This window comes from Phaseolus vulgaris, chromosome 11, assembly GCF_000499845.2.
Source record: "Phaseolus vulgaris cultivar G19833 chromosome 11, P. vulgaris v2.0, whole genome shotgun sequence".
NCBI classification, from domain to species: Eukaryota; Viridiplantae; Streptophyta; class Magnoliopsida; order Fabales; family Fabaceae; genus Phaseolus; species Phaseolus vulgaris.
The window spans coordinates 33117209-33124343 of record NC_023749.2 but is presented as its reverse complement, the minus strand read 5'-3'; positions in this window follow the sequence as shown (position 1 = coordinate 33124343).

The following is a 7135-nucleotide window of genomic DNA, read 5'->3' as shown; positions in this document are numbered from 1 at the left end:
CTTAAAGCACGGGCAAGCAACCAAAGAGTTTCTCGTAAATTTGCCAAAGGTTCCAACCCTTTTTCCGACATTCCCAGCGCTATTTAAACTGCCCCCAGCATTTAAAGCGCCTTAAAGCGCTTTTAAACTCAAATGTAACGCGCTCATTAAAGCGCTTAATTATGAAACGTAGCGCATTTAAGACGTTGAAACGCTTGGGAGCCAAAATAGTACCTGAATGCCAAAAAGGGAAACTGTATTGAATATCTTTAATTACCTGGCACCTGACTAGAGGGTGTTTCTATTCCGGCATGGTTGTCGTACACGTGGAGGGCCTCACGACGCCATGACCCATCTGGGGGCGTTTCTGCCCATCTGGGGACGCCTCTACGTGTGAGTCCCCTGCTTGGGAGTGCTACTGCGCTAGGGGTGACTTTTTGGGTGCGAACTCATGCCCCCAAGTATCTAGCCACTTACTTTGAGAGCGTATCTGCCTTCCTCTCGTACCCTGCACTCGCTTATCCCGGGGCGTGACCTTCCTCTTGGGTCGTATCTGTCCCGAAAGCGTCTCTGGGGTGGCAGGGGTATTTCACGAGTCAGGCTGCCCTACCTTGATGTTATCACTATGGCCTTGAAGCCACCTTTTCTTTCTCTTTATCACTTTCCCGAGATATCGGGACCTGAGGCTTTCCCACGGCGTCGCTCCCTCCATGGTCTTTCCTACCCATGGGTATCGGGGAACCACACCGTGGTTGCCTTGCTTTTACACTGTTTTGATCTGGCTACGCCCTGGTTAGGCGACGCCTCCACCCGGGCGACGCCTTGCCTTGGCGACGCCTTCACCCAGGCGACGCCTTGCCTTGGCGACGCCTTGTCCTGCCTTGGCGACGCTTCCTCTTGGCGTCCCTACACCTGGGCGACACCTTGAGTTGACTTTGGCTTTCCAGTCGTTGACTTTGACCTTGACTTAGTCAACGCCCTGATACGGGACGGTACAGTTACTAAGGGTTACCCAGAGGTTGCTCCTTTGCCTCCTCACCTCAAAGAAGTGAAGAAAGATGTCAACCGAGGGTGCACAACCCAGAAACCCGAAAAGGATGTCAAAGGCCTTGACAAAAGCTCAGCTGTTGGGATATAATTGGGCCGGAGCGGCATTGATCTCCGTCAGCAGTTCCTTCTCAAACCTGGAGAAGGGCAGGCGCACGCCGGCGGTTTTGAAAACCACCTGATAGAAGTAAAAGAAGGGGACCCCGTCGTTGGCCCGTTCGTCTCCACATACTGGCTCCCCTAGAATGCAAGGGAGCACAACAATGTCGTCGTCGTGCCTCCTCGCGAAGGCACGGTGATTATAGGAACATGAATCCCCTTTGTGTTCCCTTATGGCCCTGGTGAAGAGTAAGCATGAGCATTCGTCGAGAAGCTCGCTCGAAGCCCAAGTATACAGGTCCTTGGGGTTGACCCGGGGGGAGTGGCACGAGAAGACATTCTTGAACAAAGTCAGGGAGGTTTGAAGGTGTGTGGCCCACTAGTAACGCAAGGGTAAAACGCTGGTGGGAACAAACACTGGAAGAACCCTTCGCGAGAAGAGAAAGGGTGCAAGTAGAAAGGGTGCAAGTAGGTTACGAAAAGTGCAGAAATGATGAGGACAGTTTCAAAGTTTTGAAGAATTAAATATTGCGGTTAGAGCGCCAAACGACGCAAATGCAAGTATTGCAGTTATAGCGCTAAACGACGCGAATGGATGCACCGCACGATCGAGCCACGTGGCAGAGGATGGAAGGATGGCCCTGGCACCACTGGTTAAACTCAGAAAACGTCGTATCAACAGAATGCCCAAGGGTACGATGCGCCGTCGAGAGTGGGTCAGGGACACAGTAGGAGTCAGGACCAAGTCGAGTGACTGACCGTCCCATCAGCCATGCAAGAAGCGCCACGTGGAGGGCACAGGCTAAACCTTGAGCTCTTCGCTATCCTCAGGCACCGACCAGGGCTAAGGTCAAAGTCAATGCCCAGGTCAAGATAACGCCCAAGGCGACGCCAGCAGGAGACGTTGCGGGCGTCGTCAACCCAAGTATCAGCAGTGCCGCCTCCCCGATACCCACAGGTAGGAAAGACTGTGGAGGGAGACGAAATTGAAGAAGTCGAAACTAGTTACTAGCGGCGTCGCCTCCCCGATACCCACGGGTAGGAAAGACTGTGGAGGGAGACAAGATCGCCAAACGCCAGCGGATCTTTGGCAGGGTTGTTCCCCGATACCTATGGGAAGGAAAGACCATTGAGGGAACGACCCCCCCTCCCAGAACACTCGGCGTTTTTAGACACCCTAGGACGATACGGCGCTGCTGTAGCGGGCCTCTCCTTAGGCGTGGGCGCCGGGCATTAAGAATCAAGGAACGGATCGCTTTGGTGTTAGAGACACCTCGTGGACGATACGGCCCCATTAGGCAAGCCTCTCCATGGGTGTGGGCATCGACGCGTGACCTTTCCTGGGCATACAGGGCCGCCCAACGCAGTGAAAGAAACGGGTAAAGTACAAGCAAAACAACCGAAGCACGTTAAGGCAAAAAACGAAAGTAAAATCACACAGGCGGAATTCTATATCTCAATGGCACGAAAGTAGTCATGCAAAAACCCAAAGTTGTAACGAAAGTGCAAACAATTCAAAGAATTACAAGTTTATCAAAGAGGGTCAAAAACAAGTGTAAAGTGTAAAGGAATAAAGTGATGGTCGAGGGTGGCGGTTCAATCATCCAGCTCCAAGGGCACGACTTTTCCATCAACGATGTGGTGAGTGGAATCGCAGTTGGAAATGTCGATCCCCGGGTTCATGCAGACAGCTTGGGCCAGAGCCTCCTGGAATCCCTCCTCGAAGGTGCCCGCCAGGTCATGGATGAGGGTCTTCTTGTCCTTCTCTAACTCCTCAATGGTGGCGTCCCCGGAAGCTACCTGCTTCTCCAAAGCCTCCTTCTCCACACGGAGTCGGTTGACTTCGACCTGCAGTTTGTCGTAGTCAACCTGGAGAAGGCCTATAGCTTTGGCCTGGGTAGCCATTTCCCCCTCCATCTGCTCCATTTCGTCAGCTTGCTCACAGCATCGGCAAGTCCTTTTGAACTTCTTCGTAAGCTTCGAATATGTCTTGGAGGCTCGTTACCTGAACTTGGAGGGCGACCTCCCGAGTGTAGAAGTCGACCTGAAGCTCCACCGCCTCTGCCAGTTGTTTTTCAGCCTCTGCTTTGGTCTCTTGCGCCTGCTTCAGGGTGGTTTGGTAAGTTTCATTTTGGCGTCCCAGAATCTTCCTTTCCTCCTCCAGGGCAGCTACCCTTATTTCCAAGGCCTGGAGGGTTTGGGTTTGCAAAGCAGTGTTCCTGGCCTGGGCACGCCATTCAAGGGCCACCGCCAAGAAGGCCCCCAAGTAGAAGGGCATGCCCTCCTTCCTGTCGGAGCCTTCTGGCATTGTTCCACACTGAAGCCCCTCATCAGATGCATAATTGGAGGAGGGATGGCGATAAGATCGGGGGCGGCAGCGACGGGAGCAGGAGAAGCAGAGACCTCTGCCGGTGGCAGAGGTGGAGCAGATTCGGTGCCTTCGCCTGTATCCTCTTGGACGATTGTGGGGGGAAGGGAAGTAGAGCTTGGAGGGTTGTCCCTGAAAGAATCCTCTCCCTGGGGCGACACCGCTGGTAGGAGGGGAACCCTTGCAGATTTCCTCCTCTTGAAGGGTGCCACGCCATCCGAGTCCTCATCGTCGGATATGATCTCCAAGACCCGTTTCCCTTTGTCGAGGGGGGTTGGGGCCGGTGATGAGGCCACGGCCAGAGGAACGGCGGCAATGGGCAGAGGAGAGCCGGGAGTCTGAAGCGCCCCGGGGCTATGTGGGGACGGTGAAGATGAGCCTAGTGGGGCTTCGGTAGTAGTCGGTGGTGGCGGAGGCAGGGTTGATGGGGGGTTCGGGTCAGTAGCAGGGGCGGAGGAGGCGCCCGCTTTGGTAGCACGAGCATCCTTCATCGCTTTCGCCAGCATCATCCTTTTGGAGGCGCCCATCACTGATCCTACACTCAGATAAACCAAACTGCAGAAGTCAAAGCCGAAGCAATTATACAAAACCACAAAACGCGTAGATGAGTGAGACGCAAGTCACATGGTACAATGGAAGACAGGTGGAAGAGGCCAGAGGAACAAACATGCGATAGTAAGGTACAGATAACAAAAGATGGTAAGGGGAGAGTCTCCCTACCAAAGTATGTGGTCAGGGCGTGGGTGTTGTATTTGCTCGCGATAAGCTTCAATGTATCGAAGATAATCCCCAGGCTAGCCAAAGCCTTGCATATCTCCCTATCAGCAGGAGATAGCTCATCCAAGTCTTTGGCCCTGAGCAGCTTAGGGTGCTCCGTCCAGTACAGGGGAAAGCCGTCTACGGCTGTGGGGTCGTGCTTGGCGCTGCACACCCTAAAGAATTTTCCTTTCCAGTTCTTGTAGGAGTTTTGGAAGAGGGAGAGGAGGATCCTACCCGCGATCCCGGAGAAGCTTACCCAGAAGCTTTTCCCCTGTTTCTTCACTTCGAAGAAATGCAAGAAAACATCCACGGAGGGAAGGATGCCCAGGTGCCCGCAGAGAATTTGAAAACCCCTTACAAATGCCCAGCTGTTGGGGTGGAGCTGGGCGGGGGCTGTATTAATCTCGGTGAGAAGTTCCCTCTCGAAGGGGGTGAAGGGGAGACGCACCCCGACGCGTTTAAACACCGTCTGGTACATGAAGAAGAAAGGATTCCCCTTTCTAGGTCTGTCATCCACGCAGACAGGTTCCCCAGTCCTGCCGGGACGAACAGAGATGTGCGCGTCATGAATGCGGCAGAAAGCGTTAAAGTTGTACAAGTGGGGATCCCCACGATGAGCCTCCAGGTCCTGGAAGGTAGTCAGGCTGGTACACTCGTTCAAGAGCTCGTCGGGGGCCCAGGAATAGAAGGCTTTATAGTTGGACTTGGGGGTCTTGGGGGGAGAATCAGACTTTGCGTTCGGGCGCGTCATGGTGTGAATAAATAGCTGGAGAAAGAAGAAAGGAAAAAGGTTTTTAACAAGTGATGTCGAGCCAGAAAAGGGGGTAAACCCCAGGAAATACCACCCACGCGAGAAAAACCCAGAAAGAAGAAGAAGGGAACAGAGAAGAAAGGAAAAGCGGAAGAACACAGTAACGCATAAACATAAACAGTCTCAGGCAGTTCAATAAACTATGCAATGCGACGAAGAAGAAGAGTCGTGGATATGCAAAAATCATACCTTTGCTGTCAAAGTGAGGGAGGAAGGAGAGCACGAGGGAAAGAGCAGAAAAGGTTTGAAGGTGATGAACAGTGCAGAGACGCAAAGAGAATGGATGGAACAGTGGTGTGAGCGCGGGGTTCGGGGTAACTTGAACGTTACATTTGCAACCCAAGAGGCGCTAATTAGGAGCCGTGAGTTCGTGCCGCGTGTCAAAGGATCAAGCGCCCAAGGGGAGCGCAAGGGACTCTAGAGGCTGGCCGTGTGATGAGCCACGTGGCGCACGATTAAGTGTAGCCCCAAAAGGTGTTATTTTCCCCGCTTCAGAGGATGTCCAATCAGCTATTAAGAGCGCCCCTATGGTTCAGAGAGTGTCACGTCAATAATTCGAGAATTGTTGAGTCAGCAGGGAATGACACGTCATCAGGGTGGCACGTGGACGGCGTGGGCGAGGCCTTAGTCTTTGCGCTGAAGACAAGTCTTCGGCTTAAGACTGGGGGGCTTGTGTACCGTCCCGTATCCGGGTGGTGACAAAGTCAAGGTCAAAGTCAGCGCCTGGAGTCAAAGTCAACAAAAGGCGTCGCCTAGGTGAAAAGACGCCAAGTACCAGTGTCGCCAGGAGGAAGCGTCGCCAAGGCAAGGCGTCGCCTAGATGAAGGCGTCGCCCAACCAGGGCGTCGCCAAGATTAAATATCACTAAGACAAGGCGATCACAGTGTGGTTCCCCGATACCCGTGGGTAGGAAAGACCATGGAGGGAGCGACGCCGTGAGAAGGCCTCAAGTCCCGATAAATCCGGGGTTGTGATAAGGAGAAGAAAAAGGTGGCTTCAAGGCCATAGTGATAGCATCAGTGTAGGCCAGCCTGACTTGTGAGGTACCCCTGCCACCCCAGAGACGCCTTTGGGACAGATACGACTCAAGAGGAGGGTCACGCCCAGGGTAGCCGGGTGCAAGGTACGAGAGGAAGGCAGATACGCTCTCAAAGTGAGTGACTAGAGGATTGGGGGCATGAGTTGGCACCCAAAAGGTCACCCCTTGCGCAGTAGCACTCCCAAGCAGGAGGACTCACACATAGAAACGTCCCCAGATGGGGTCATGGCGCTGTGAGGCCCTCCACGTGTACGACAGCCAGGTCAGAATAGAAACACCATTTAGTCAGGTACCAGGTAATTAAAGTCATTGAATACAGTTTCTGTTTCATCCCAAACTGAACTTGGCCACCTTTCGATGCAGTTGCACCATTGGCTTTGATCGTTCGGCTAGGCAGGGAACGAACCTAGATAGGGTCGTCAGGTGCCCTAGGAGATGTTGCACCTCCTTTATGTTCTTCGGGCTCCGTAGGTCGGTAATGGCCCGACACTTGTTGGGGTTGGCCTCTATTCCCTGTGGTTTAACATAAAACCCAGAAACTACCCCCCCCCCTCAACCCCGAACGTGCATTTTTTAAGGTTCAGCTTCATGTTAGCCCCTTAGAGGGCCTTGAACACCTCTTCGGGGTCCTCGACGTGTCGGTCGAAAACGAGTCGGACTTCATGACGATGTCCTCAACAGAGACTTCCACGCACCGACCGATCAGTCCTTGAAAGATTTTGTCCATGACCCGTTGGTAGGTCGCCCCAACGTTCTTGAGGCTGAACGGCATGACCTCGTAGTAATAGTTGGCATCGACCGTCATGAACATCGTCTTCTTTTTTTCCCGAGGGTGCATGCTTATCTGGTTATTACCAGAGTAAGCATCCAAGAAACTGAGAATCTTGTGACCGACCACTTCATCCACTAGTCGGTTGATATTGGGGAGCGAGTATGAATCTTTCGAGCATGCATGAATCTACCGTTCAGCTTGGTGACCATAACGAAATTGGCCAACCAAGTTGTATACCAAGCCTCATGTATGAACTTGGCC